This window comes from Dendrobates tinctorius, unplaced genomic scaffold (genome assembly GCF_039654945.1).
Source record: "Dendrobates tinctorius isolate UK_male_01 unplaced genomic scaffold, ASM3965494v1 ptg000111l, whole genome shotgun sequence".
Lineage (NCBI taxonomy): Eukaryota > Metazoa > Chordata > Amphibia > Anura > Dendrobatidae > Dendrobates > Dendrobates tinctorius.
In genome coordinates, this window is record NW_027361779.1 from 9,497,307 (window position 1) to 9,512,563 (window position 15,257).

Sequence of the window (15,257 nt, forward strand, 5' to 3'; positions counted from 1 at the left end):
CCTCCTCCACATCACTTTCAAGGTGTACTGGGGTGCATCCAAATTGGAGCAGGCCTTGCATTCACTTCATGGGCAAACATTATGGGAGTAGCAAATGAATAAAAATGGAAACGTTGGTTTCATGTGGGCATCCACTACGTGACTTCAAAGACATATTGGGGTGCATGTAACTTTGGCAGGCCATGCATTCAATGCATAAGCAAACAGTATGGGAGTACCAAATGAATAATGTGAACTTGGTTTTGAAGTGGTCATCCAGCACATGGGTTTAAAGGCTTACAGGGGTGCATATAACTTTGGTGCAGGGCAGGCCTTGCATTCAATGCATAAGCAAACAGTATGGGGGTGCCAAATGAAAAATGTGAACTTGTTTTTCCTTTGGCCATCCAGTATGTGGGTTCAAAGGCTTATTGGGGTGCATGTAACTTTGGTGCAGGGCAGGCCTTGCTTTCAATGCATAGGCAAACAGTATGGCAGTACCAAATGAAACAAATGAGAACTTTGGCTTCATGTGGCTATCCAGGACATCTGTTCCCAGACTTATTGGGGTGCATGTAACTTTGGTGCAGGGCAGACCTTGCATTCAATGAATAAGCAAACAGTATGAGAGTATCAAATGAATAATGTGAACTTGGTTTCCCTGTGGTCATCCAGTATGTGTGTTCAAAGGCTTATTGGGGGGGTGTAGCTTTGGTGCAGGGCAGGCCTTGCATTCAATACATAAGCAAAGAGTATGGTAGTACCAAATGAATAATGTGAACTTGGTTTTCCTGTGGCCATCTAGTACATTTGTTCAAAGGCATATTGGGGTGTGTGTAACTTTGATGCAAGACGGACCTTGCAATCAATGCATAGGCAAACAGTATGGCAATTCAAAATTTCTAATAGTCGGAACTTTAGTTTCATGTGGCCATCCACTACGTCGGTTCAACAGGTTATTGGGGTGTGTGTAACTTTGTGACAAGGCGGGCCTTGCATTCAATACATAGACAAAAAGCATGGTAGTACCAAATTTCTAATTATGGAAACTTTGGTTTAATATAGCCATCCAGGACATTGGTTCAAAGTGTTATTGGGGTACGTGTAACTTTGTGGCAAGGTGAGCCTTACATTCAATGCACAAGCAAGCAGTGTGGCAGTATAAATTTTCTAATAATGGGAACTTTGGGTTCATGTGGCCATCCAGGACGTCTGTTTGAAGTGTTAATGGGGTGCGTGTAAGTTTGTGGCAGAACAGGCCTTGCATTCAAAGCATAAGCAAACAGTATTGGAGTACCAGATGAATAATGTGAACTTGCTTTTCATCTGGCCATCCAGTACGTGGGTTCACAGGCTTACTGGGGAGCATGTTACTTTGTGACAAGGCGGGCCTTGCATTCAATGCATAGGCAAACAGTATGGGAGTACCAAATTTCTAATTATGGGAACTTTGGTTTCATGTTGCCATCCAGGATGTTGGTTCAAAGTGCTATTGGGGTGCTTGTTACTTTGTGGCAAGGTTGGCCTTGCATTCAATGCATATGCAAACAGTGTGGCAGTACAAATTTTCTAATAATGGGAAATTTGAGTTCATGTGGCCATCCAGGATGTTATTGGGGTGCGTGTAAGTTTGTGGCAAGGCGGGCCTTGCATTCAATGCATAAGCAAACAGTATTGGAGTACCAAATGAATAATGTGAACTTGGTTTTCATGTGGCCATCCAGTATGTGGGTTCAAAGGCTTATTGGTGTGCGGCTAACTGTGGTGCAGAGCAGGCTTTGCATTCAAATGCATAAGCAAACAGCTTGGGAGAACCAAATGAATAATGTGAACTTGGTTTTCCTGTGGCCATCCAATACGTTGGTTCGGTTCAAAGGCTTTTTGGGGTGCATGTAATTTTGTTGCAAAGCAGGCCTTGCATTCAATGCATAAGCAAAAAGTATGGGAGTACCAATTGAATACTGGGAATTTTGGTTGCATGTGGTCATCCATAACGTCTGTTCAATGGGTTGTTGGGGTGCGTTTAAATTTTGGCCAGCCCTGCCACTCACTGCATAGGCAATAGCAGTTTAAGGGACCCTTTGTTTAAGAGTGGGAACAGCAGAGCATAGCCGGCTGATGGTTCTCTAAGAAAAGTGAGAGCCAACTGCTGGATTTATAAAAATAGACTTTGTGACTTTCAAAGCCCTCCTTCATAAATGAAACAGGATGTGTCTCATGATGTGTCACACACCAAATGGCCAAATAAGGTTGTAAAATGTAAAAATGCCATTTCCCAGTAAATGCATTTGTCTTGGTTGAAAGCAATGGTAAAATTGAAAAGCGCATCAAAAACGCTACGTGTGAACATAGACCAAGTGGTGGAGGAACATTTTTGTTTTGGGTTATTTATTTTGCCTTACATACAAATCATTACCCTAGAAAGGATGTTCCTTAACATATTTCCCAAGAAAATCCATTTTGGTTTTTTTTGTATGTTTTATTGTGCGGCTGTAGAAGTGGCGTAAAACTCTGACAACATTGTTCACAGCTGTAAACTGGGAGTCAGACATACTTCCAGTGGTATTCCCCATGATGTTTCCATGTCGTTTGAGCACTGTTTCTATTGGTTTCAGACATCTTTAAACCATAAAAGGACCCCCGGGTGGGTCGCGACAAAAATGCTCAATTTTCCCATAGAATTACATTGGGCTCATTGCTCGAGTCGAACACCTGAGCGTTCCAATTTGCTGGACCCAAGCAACGAGCACCTGAGCATTTTAGTGCTCGCTCATCACTAGTTGCAGGCCATGATAGCACTTTTAGGCCTTGCCCACTGGTTATAGTTGCACGAGCAACATGCAGCCTGTCGCTATCGTGTTGAAAAAAAATGGCTCCTTGGACACTTTGGAGAAATAGGTGTAAAACTTATTCCATGACAAAATCAATGTAATTGTCCTTGTACATGAAATGAAGACTAGAGGGACCATACATTATGTTATCTCAATAACCATAATCCTGGGAGTAGGATCAATATGAAATTCCCTTCTGAAGGTCTCTTCATGGCATTGGTATCCAGACCAATCTCCAGCTATAAATACATTCAAGATAAAAGCAAAACTCATCACGGAAGATGATAGACCTCCCTTCGAGCCTCCATTGCTCCGTGTTATTCAGTATCTGGAGACCTAGTGGGCAGCACAATGAACAGTCATTCATGAGGGAAAGTAAGGGCCCTGTTACATGCTTCAATGTCCCTGGAATCCCACCAACGATCTGACGTGGATGGGATCGCTGGAACATAGCTGATCGCTGGTAAGCTGTCACATAGGCAGATTCACCAGCGATCAGGACCAGTGAACAAGCTGGTATCCAGGGTAAACAGCAGGTAACTAAGAGCCGCACGGCACTTAGTTACCCACTGTTTACCCTGGATACCCGATCAGGACCAGCGAGCATGCTGGTATCCAGGGTAAACAGCGGGTATCTAAGCGCCATGCTGCGCTTAGTTACCCACTGTTTACCCTGGATACCAGCTCCAAGAGTCTGCTGTATGACGCTGGGAACTCGCTGATCACTGGTCTCTCGCTGTCACACGCAGCGATGTATGCTGTCCAGCGGGAGACCAATGATGGATTTATGGCCCAGACCATTAGGTAACGATTAACGATCAGCCAACTGATCATTGATCGTTGCTACGTGTCACACGGAACAATGTCATTTTGACATCACTGCAACGTCACCAAACTGGTGACGCTGCTACAATATCATTCACAATATCGTTGTGTGTAACGGGGCCTTAACGCTGGTGTTACTCCTGAGATTAGAGTGTGGGATAGCATAATGTATGGTAGCCAGACTGCGCTAGTCTTCATTTCACATAGAAAAACAGCTCAATGTTACATTGCTTTGATAATGAAACTAATGATGCATCTATTTTTTCCAAGTGTCCCAAGAGCCAATTTTCTATCAGATCGAATGTTGCTTGTGCTAATGTGAGCATCCTAAATGGCCTAAATGTGCTACCATTGCTGGCAATGTCTTCTGACTGGTCTCCCATCAAGCTCATCTGGGAGTCATTGATCAGGTCATTAATTGCAAAGAATCTTGATAACTTGCTTGTCAAAGTGTTATGCTAGTGTAGTTACTCACTTGGGATAATATGTAAAGCTAAGTACTGCCGTTTCCTGCACTGATTAGAGATCCTGACCCCGCAGTCACTAATGTTTGCTGTGTGATGAGAGTCAGCTCTAACCACAGACTAGAAGATGGCAACTCAGACCTATGCTTCCTAAAAGGCGCTTCATGTTCCTCCTAAAGAATTGGAGGGCAGAGCAGAGTGTGAATTTCCTAACAAAAGGAAAGTGTGCTGAAAAAAGGAAAGATCCCTGAATGAGTAAAATAAACCCCGACTTACAAAATAAAGAATAAAATATGTACTGCTAGAAAATATGCTGCCTACTTCCTAAAACAATACAAAAATAGGTGCAGAGAAAAGAACAGAAACAGCAAAGAGATAAACACTAGCTGGAATTTTTCTGATAATATTTATGAAGGATCACTCCTGTCAAACTAACCTGATCAGCTTCTATGAGGATGTAAGCTCTCAAATGGACCAAGGAGAATCATTGGATGTCATTTATCTCAACTTCTCTAAAGCATTTGACACTGTCCCACATAAAAGATTGGTAAGTAAGATGAGAAAGCTTGGGCTAGGGGAAAATGTGTGTAGATGGGTAGGTAGCTGGCTTAGTGATAGAAAACAAAGAGTGGTTATTAATGGTGCATACTCAGATTGGGCCAGGGTTACTAGTGGGGTACCACAGGGTTCTGTATTGGGACCCCTACTATTTCATATATTTATTAATGATCTAGTGGATGGCTTACACAGTAAAATATCAGTATTTGCAGATGATACAAAACTATGTAAGGTAGTTAACACAAAGGAGGACAGTTTGCAACTACAGACAGATTTGAGTAAATTGGAGAATTGGGCTGAAAAATGGCAAATGAGTAGTGTTGAGCGATACCAAATATCGGATCGGATGGTATCAGCCCGATACGAAAAAAGTATCGGGTATCGCCGATTCCGATACCGGAAGTCCCATTCAAGTCTATGGGACTTCCGGTATCGGAATAAGAAAAACCCTTTTCTCTCCTTGTACAGCCTCTCGGGGGGGTGTACGGACCTTCCGGAGGTCTGTGCCGACTACCCGGGGGTCTGTACGGACTGCCGGGGCTCTGTACCGACTGCCCGGGTGTCTGTGCAGGCTGCGGGGGGCTGTGCCGGCCTGCCGGTGGTCTGTACCGACTGCCCGGGTGTCTGTACCGGCCTGCCGGGGGGCTGTGCCGGCCTGCGGGTGGTCTGTACCGACTGCCGTGGGGTTGTGCCGGACTGCGGGTGGTCTGTTCCGACTGCCCGGGTGTCTGTGCGGACTGCCGGGGGGCTGTGCTGGCCTGCCGGTGGTCTGTACCGACTGACCGGGGGTCTGAGCAGACTGCGGGGGTCTGTGCAGGATCGTCCGATGGGACTACAAGTCCCATCGGGCGATGCCTGCTACCATGACGGTGATTGACACATTAGCCAATGATGGGACAGTAGTAGTCCCATCATCCGGCTAATGTGTTGAATGTACAAAAAAAAAAAAATCCCTACTACATACATGCTACATACATACTACATGCTACATACATGCTACATACATACTACATTCTACATACATACATGCTACATACATGCAACATATATACTACAAGCTACATACATGCTACATACATACTACATACAAGCTACATACATGCAACATATATACTACATACATACTACATGCTACATACATGCTACTTACATGCAACATACATACATACTACATATATACCACATATATACTACATGCATGCAACATGCATACTACATATATACCGGGGGTCTGTGCCGACTGTCCGAGGGTCTGCACCGGCCTGCCGGGGGGCTGTGCCGGCCTGCCGGTGGTCTGTACCGACTGTCCGGGGGTCTGTGCAGGCTGCGGGGGTCTGTGCAGGCTACGGGGGTCTGTACCAGCCTGCCGGGGGGCTGTGCCGGCCTGCCGGTGGTCTGTACCGACTGTCCGGGGGTCTGAGTGGACTGCCGGGGGTCTGTACCGGCCTGCCGCGGGGCTGTGCCGACTGTCCGGGGGTCTGTGCGGACTGCCGTGGGTCTGTACCGGCCTGCCGGGGGGCTGTGCCGACTGTCCGGGGGTCTGTGCAGGCTGCGGGGGTCTGTACCGGCCTGCCGGTGGTCTGTACCGACTGTCCGGGGGTCTGAGCCGACTGCCGGGTGTCTGTACCGGCCTACTGGGGGGCTGTGCCGGCCTGCCGGGGTGCTGTGCTGGCCTGCCGGGGGGCTGTGCCGACTGCCCGGGGGGCTGTACCGGCCTTCCGGTGGTCTGTGCCGACTGCCCAGGGGTTTGTGCCGACTGCCCGGGGGTCTGTGCGGACTGCCGTGGGTCTGTACCGGCCTGCCGGTGGTCTGTACCGACTGTCCGTGGGCCTGAGCGGCCTGCCGGAGGTCTGTACCGGCCCGCTGGTGGTCTGTACCGGCCTGCCGGGGGACTGTGCAGGTTGCAGGGGTCTGTGCAGGCATCGTCCCATCGGGCGATGCCTGCTACCATGACGGTGATTGACACATTAGCCAATGATGGGACAGTAGTAGTCCCATCATCCGGCCTATGTGTTGAATGTAAAAAAAAAAAAAAAAAATACATACTACATACATACTACATTCTACATACATACTACATGCATAATACATGCTACATACAACATATATACTACATGCATGCAACATACATACATACTGCATATATACCACATGCATGCAACATGCATATTACATATATACGACATATATACTACATGCATGCATACTACATATATACCACATATACCGGGGGGCTGTGCCGACTGTCCGGGGGTCTGTGCCGACTGCCCGGGGGTCTGTACTGGCCTGCCGGGGGGCTGTGCCGGCCTGCCGGTGGTCTGTACCGACTGTCCGGGGGTCTGTGCAGGCTGCGGGGGTCTGTACCGGCCTGCCGGGGGGCTGCGCCGGCCTGCCGGTGGTCTGTGCCGACTGCCCGGGGGTTTGTGCCGACTGCCCGGGGGTCTGTGCGGACTGCCGTGGGTCTGTACCGGCCTGCCGGGGGGCTGTGCCGACTGCCCGGGGGTCTGTACCGGCCTTCCGGGGGGCTGTGCCGGCCTGCCGGTGGTCTGTGCCGACTGCTCGGGGGTCTGTGCGGACTGCCGTGGGTCTGTACCGGCCTGCCGAGGGGCTGTGCTGGCCTGCCGGGGGGCTGTGCCGACTGCCCGGGGGTCTGTACCGGCCTTCCGGAGGGCTGTGCCGGCCTGCCGGTGGTCTGTGCCAACTGCCCGGGGGTCTGTGCCGACTGCCCGGGGGTCTTTGCGGACTGCCGTGGGTCTGTACCGGCCTGACGGGGGGCTGTGCTGGCCTGCCGGTGGTCTGTACCGACTGTCCTGGGGTCTGAGCGGCATGCCGGGGGTCTGTACTGGCCTGCCGGGGGTCTGTACCGGCCTGCCGGGGGGCTGTGCTGGCCTGCCGGTGGTCTATACCGACTGTCCGGGGGTCTGAGCAGGCTGCGGGGGTCTGTGCAGGATCGTCCGATGGGACTACAAGTCCCATCGGGCGATGCCTGCTACCATGACGGTGATTGACACATTAGCCAATGATGGGACAGTAGTAGTCCCATCATCCGGCCTATGTGTTGAATGTAAAAAAAAATAAAAATACATACTACATACATACTACATACATGCTACATACATACTACATGCATGCAACATACATACATACTACATGCAACTTGCATACTACATGCATGCAACATACATATATACTACATATATACTACATGCATGCAACATGCATGCTACATATATACCACATATATACTACATGCATGCAACATACATATATACTACATGCAAGATGCATACTACATGCATGCAACATACATACTACATATATAACACATGCATGCAACATGCATACTATATATATACCACATATATACTACATGCATGCAACATACATATATACCACATATATACAACATGCATGCAACATATATATAATACATGTATACTACATGCAACATACATACTACATACATGCTACATATATACCACATGCATGCAACATGCATACTACATATATACTACATATATACTACATGCATGCAACATATATATAATACATATATACTACATGCAACATACATACAACATGCATACTACATATATACTACATGCATGCAACATACATGTTGCATGCATGTAGTATATATGTGGTATATATATAGTATGCATGTTGCATGCATGTGGTATATATGTAGTATGTATGTTGCATGCATGTAGTATGCATGTTGCATGTAGTATATATGTATGTTGCATGCATGAAGTATATATGTGGTACATATGCAGTATGCATGTTGCATGCATGTAGTATATACAGTATGTATGTTGCATGTAGTATATATGTAGTATGCATGTTACATGTAGTATATATGTATGTTGCATGCATGTAGTATATATGTGGTATATATGTAGCATGCATGTTGCATGCATGTGGTATATATGTAGTATGTATGTTGCATGCATGTAGTATATATGTAGTATGTATGTAGTATGTATGTTGCATGTAGTATATATGTATTATATATATGTTGCATGCATGTAGTATATATGTAGTATATACAGTCATATCCAAAAGTATTGACACCCCTGCAATTCTGACAGATAATACTCAGTTTCTTCCTGAAAATGATTGCAAACACAAATTCTTTGGTATTATTATCTTCATTTAATTTGTCTTAAATGAAAAAACACAAAAAGAATTGTCCTAAAGCCAAATTGGATATAATTCCACACCAAACATAACAAAGAGGGTAGACAAAAGTATTGGCACTGTTCGAAAAATCATGTGATGCTTCTCTAATTTGTGTAATTAACAGCACCTATAACTTACCTGTGGCACCTAACAGGTGTTGGCAATAACTAAATCACACTTGCAGCCAGTTGACATGGATTAAAGTTGACTCAACCTCTGTCTTGTGTCCTTGTGTGTACCACATTGAGCATGGAGAAAAGAAAGAAGACCAAAGAACTGTCTGAGGACTTGAGAAACCAAATTGTGAGGAAGCATGAGCAATCTCAAGGCTACAAGTCCATCTCCAAAGACCTGAATGTTCCTGTGTCTACCGTGCACAGTGTCATCAAGAAGTTTAAAGCCCATGGCACTGTGGCTAACCTACCTAGATGTGGCCGGAAAAGAAAAATTGACAAGAGATTTCAACGCAAGATTGTGCGGATGTTGGATAAAGAACCTCCACGAACATCCAAACAAGTTCAAGCTGCCCTGCAGTCCAAGGGTACAACGGTGTCAACCCGTACTATCCGTCGGCATCTGAATGAAAAGGGACTGTATGGTAGGAGACCCAGGAAGACTCCACTTCTTACCCCGAGACATAAAAAAGCCAGGCTGGAGTTTGCCAAAACTTACCTGAAAAAGCCTAAAACATTTTGGAAGAATGTTCTTTGGTCAGATGAGACAAAAGTAGAGCTTTTAGGGCAAAAGCATCAACATAGAGTTTACAGGAGAAAAAAGAGGCATTCAAAGAAAAGTACATGGTCCCTACAGTCAAACATGGCGGAGGTTCCCTGATGTTTTGGGGTTGCTTTGCTGCCTCTGGCACTGGACTGCTTGACCGTGTGCATGGCATTATGATGTCAGAAGACTACCAACAAATTTTGCAGCATAATTTAGGGCCCAGTGTGAGAAAGCTGGGTCTACCTCAGAGGTCATGGGTCTTCCAGCAGGACAATAACCCAAAACACACTTCAAAAAGCACTAGAAAATGGTTTGAGAGAAAGCACTGGAGACTTCTAAGGTGGCCAGCAATGAGTCCAGACCTGAATCCCATAGAACACCTGTGGAGAGATCTAAAAATTGCAATTTGGAGAAGGCACCCTTCAAATATCAGGGACCTGGAGTAGTTTGCCAAAGAAGAATGGTCTAAAATTCCAGCAGAGCATTGTAAGAAACTCATTGATGGTTACCGGAAGCGGTTGGTCGCAGTTATTTTGGCTATAGGTTGTGCAACCAAGTATTAGGCTGAGGGTGCCAATACTTTTGTCCGGCCCATTTTTGGAGTTGTGTGTGAAATGATCAATGTTTTGCTTTTTGCTTCATTCTCTTTTGCGTTTTTTCATTTAAGACAAATTAAATGAAGATAATAATACCAAAGAATTTGTGTTTGCAATCATTTTCAGGAAGAAACTGAATATTGTCTGACAGAATTGCAGGGGTGTCAATACTTTTGGCCATGACTGTATGTAGTATGCATGTTGCATGCATGTGGTATATATGTAGTATGTATGTAGTATGTATGTTGCATGTAGTATATATGTATTATATATATGTTGCATGCATGTTGTATATATGTGGTATATATGTAGTATATATGTATGTTGCATGCATGTAGTATATATGTGGTATATATAGTATGCATGTTGCATGCATGTGGTATATATGTAGTATGTATGTTGCATGCATGTAGTATGCATGTTGCATGTAGTATATATGTATGTTGCATGCATGTAGTGTATATGTGGTATATATGTAGTATGCATGTTGCATGCATGTAGTATATATGTTGTATGTATGTATGTTGCATGCATGTAGTATATATGTGGTATATATGTAGTATGCATGTTGCATGCATGTAGTATATATGTAGTATGTATGTAGTATGTATGTTGCATGTAGTATATATGTATTATATATATGTTGCATGCATGTTGTATATATGTGGTATATATGTAGTATATATGTATGTTGCATGCATGTAGTATATATGTGGTATATATAGTATGCATGTTGCATGCATGTGGTATATATGTAGTATGTATGTTGCATGCATGTAGTATGCATGTTGCATGTAGTATATATGTATGTTGCATGCATGTAGTGTATATGTGGTATATATGTAGTATGCATGTTGCATGCATGTAGTATATATGTTGTATGTATGTATGTTGCATGCATGTAGTATATATGTGGTATATATGTAGTATGCATGTTGCATGCATGTGGTATATATGTAGTATGTATGTAGTATGTATGTTGCATGTAGTATATATGTATTATATATATGTTGCATGCATGTTGTATATATGTGGTATATATGTAGTATATATGTATGTTGCATGCATGTAGTATATATGTGGTATATATAGTATGCATGTTGCATGCATGTGGTATATATGTAGTATGTATGTTGCATGCATGTAGTATGCATGTTGCATGTAGTATATATGTATGTTGCATGCATGTAGTGTATATGTGGTATATATGTAGTATGCATGTTGCATGCATGTAGTATATATGTTGTATGTATGTATGTTGCATGCATGTAGTATATATGTGGTATATATGTAGTATGCATGTTGCATGCATGTAGTATATATGTAGTATATATGTATGTTGCATGCATGTAGTATGCATGCTGCATGTAGTATGTATGTATGTTGCATGCATGTAGTATATATGTAGCATGCATGTAGTATGTATGTAGTATGTATGTAGTATGTATTTTAATTTTTTTTTACATTCAACACATTGGCCGAATGATGGGACTACTACTGTTCCATCATTGGCTATTGTGTCAATCACAGTCATGGTAGCAGGCATCGCCCGATGGGACTTGTAGTCCCATCGGACGATCCTGCATAGACCCCCACAGCCTGCTCAGACCGCCGGACAGTCGGTATAGACCACCGGCAGGCCAGCACAGCCCCCCGGCAGGCCGGTACAGACCACCTGCAGGCCAGCACAGCCCCCCGGCAGGCCGGTACAGACCCACGGCAGTCCGCAAAGACCCCCGGGCAGTCGGCACAGACCCCCAGGCAGTCGGCACAGACCACCGGCAGGCCGGCACAGCCCCCCCGGAAGGCCGGTACAGACCCCCGGGCAGTCGGCACAGCCCCCCGGCAGGCCAGCACAGCCCCCCAGCAGGCCGGTACAGACCCACGGCAGTCCGCACAGACCCCCGGGCAGTCGGTACAGACCACCGGCAGGCCGGCACAGCCCCCCGGCAGGCCGGTACAGACCCCCGCAGCCTGCACAGACCCCCGGACAGTCGGCACAGCCCCCCGGCCGGCTGGTACAGACCCACGGCAGTCCGCACAAACCCCCGGGCAGTCGGCACAGACCACTGGCAGGCCGGCATAGCCCCCCGGAAGGCCGGTACAGACCCCCGGCAGTCCGCTCAGACCCCCCGGACAGTCGGTACAGACCACCGGCAGGCCGGCACAGCCCCCCGGCAGGCCGGTACAGACCCCCGCAGCCTGCACAGACCCCCGGACAGTCGGTACAGACCACCGGCAGGCCGGCACAGCCCCTCGGCAGGCCGGTACAGACCCTCGGACAGTCGGCACAGACCCCCGGTATATATGTAGTATGCATGTTGCATGCATGTAGTATATATGTGGTATATATGTAGTATGCATGTTGCATGCATGTGGTATATATGCAGTATGTATGTATGTTGCATGTATGTAGCATGTATGTAGCATGTAGTATGTATGTAGTATATATGTTGCATGTATGTAGCTTGTATGTAGTATGTATGTAGCATGTATGTAGCATGTAGTATGTATGTAGCATGTATGTAGTAGGGATTTTTTTTTTTTTGTACATTCAACACATTAGCCGGATGATGGGACTACTACTGTCCCATCATTGGCTAATGTGTCAATCACCGTCATGGTAGCAGGCATCGCCCGATGGGACTTGTAGTCCCATCGGACGATCCTGCACAGACCCCCGCAGCCTGCTCAGACCCCCGGACAGTCGGCACAGCCCCCCGGCAGGCCAACACAGCCCCCCGGCAGTCCGAACAGACCCCCGGGCAGTCGGCACAGACCCTCGGATAGTCGGCACAGCCCCCCGGCAGGCCGGCACAGCCCCCCGGCAGGCCAGCACAGCTCCCCGGTAGGCCGGTACAGACCCCCGGCAGTCCGCACAGACCCCCGGGCAGTCGGCACAGACCCCCGGCAGGCCAGCACAGCCCCCCGGTAGGCCGGTACAGACCCCCGGCAGTCCGCTCAGACCCCCGGGCAGTCGGCACAGACCCCCGGCAGGCCGGTACAGAACCCCCCCCTCCGGAAGTCCCGAACTGATGGCGCATCATTATGCGCACAGACTGCGCATCATGATGACGTCATTTCGGCAGCCAATCAGAGCCACAGCAGTGGCTCTTTGCATTATGGGAACTTCCGATTCCGATATCGATATTGTAAAAATATCGGTACTCGGTATCGGAATTCCGATACAGCGAATATCGGCCAATACCCGATATTTGCAGTATCGGAATGCTCAACACTACAAATGAGGTTTAACACAGATAAGTGTAAGGTTATGCACATGGGAAGGAGAAACAGATGCTACAATTACTCACTAAATGGGAAACTGCTGGGGAAATCAGACATGGAAAAAGACTTAGGCATCTTAGTCAATAAGAAGCTAAATTGGAGTGCCCAGTGTCAGGCAGCTGCCACCAAAGCAAATAGGGTCATGGGATGCATTAGAAGAGGTCTGGGGACACAAGATGAAAACATAATTCTCCCTCTGTACAAATCACTCATCAGACCATGCATGGAGTATTGTGTGCAATTTTTGACGCCGGTGCTCAAGAAAGACATTACTGAACTTGAAAGGGTTCAAAGGCAGGCTACTAAAATGATAAATGGAGTTGGTTCACTACAATATCCAGAAAGGTTATCAAAATAAGGTCTATTTACTCTAGAAAAGAGAAGACTTAGGGGAGACCTAATATATATGTACAAGTATATCAGAGGGCAATACAGAGATCTCTCCAATGAACTGTTTGTACCAAGGACTGTGACAAGAACTAGGGGGAATTCTCTTCGTTTGGAGGAAAGACAATTTCTGAACCAGCATAGAAGAGGGTTCTTCACGGTAAGAGCACTGAGACTCTTGAATTCTCTTCCTGAGGAAGTGGTGATGTCCAACTCACTGAATGAATTTAAGAAAGGAATGGATGCTTTTCTTGTGAGTAACAGTATAGAAGGTTACGAATAACATAAAAGTATAGGTAGATGGTTGACCCAGCTTTGGGGAAGGAATTTTTTTTCCCTGTGGAGAAAATTGGCTTCTACTCTATTGATTTTTTGCCTTCCCCAGGATCAACAATGCAGAACAGCTGCACTAAAAATAGGCTGAACTAGATGGACATAAGGTCTTCCTTCAGCCTTCAAAACTATGTAACTATGTAAATAGGGGAGACAAATGAAAACACCTGTGTTATGCGAAAAAGACTGCAGCCAAAATAGCATGAACTGAACACCTGAAAAAAGGTGTTTGTTGTGGCTCGGTGGACAGAGAAATCAACAACAAAACACAGGCTCAAGGAATTCAAACCCATGAGCATGACACCAAATTCAATTAGTGTGCCAGAACATCATTAATAATCTCACTGATAACTTGTCAAGCTGTTTAAGTGCATATATTTCTGTGCTTGGTGCTCATGTTGCATACTGAATAAGCTGACACATTTTGAAAATTTTGTTTCCTTTTTTTAGCACTAGCTGAAGAGCCCGGTGCTGCCCGGGCATAGTAACTAACTGTGGTTAGTTATAACAAATTATAATGGTTATCCTCCATCCCTTAGTCCAGTGCCCATATACCCATCATACATGTCCTTCATCCCATAGTCCTGTGCCCATATACCCATCATACATATCCTCCATCCCATAGTCCAGTGCCCATATACCCATCACAAATCCTCCATCCCATAGTCCCGTGACCATATACCCATCATACATATCCGCCATCCTGTAGTCCCGTGCCCATATACCCATCATACATATCCTCCACCCCTTAGTCCCGTGCCCATATACCCATCATACATATTCTCCATGCTATAGTCCCCTGCCCATATTCCCATCATGTATATCCTCCATCCCATAGTCCCATGCCAATATACCCATCACACATCCTCCAACCCATAGTTCCCTGCCCATATACCCATTATGACATCATCTATGCCATGGCAACCTATTATGACATCAGCATCACCATGGCAACCATTATGACATCATAATGAGGGGCAGGACTTGATACACACACATACACTCATTTTTATATATATAGATTTGTATATTACTAAAATATCTATTGTTTCTATGGTATTCTTAATTCTATGAGTCATAGACTATGACTTTTC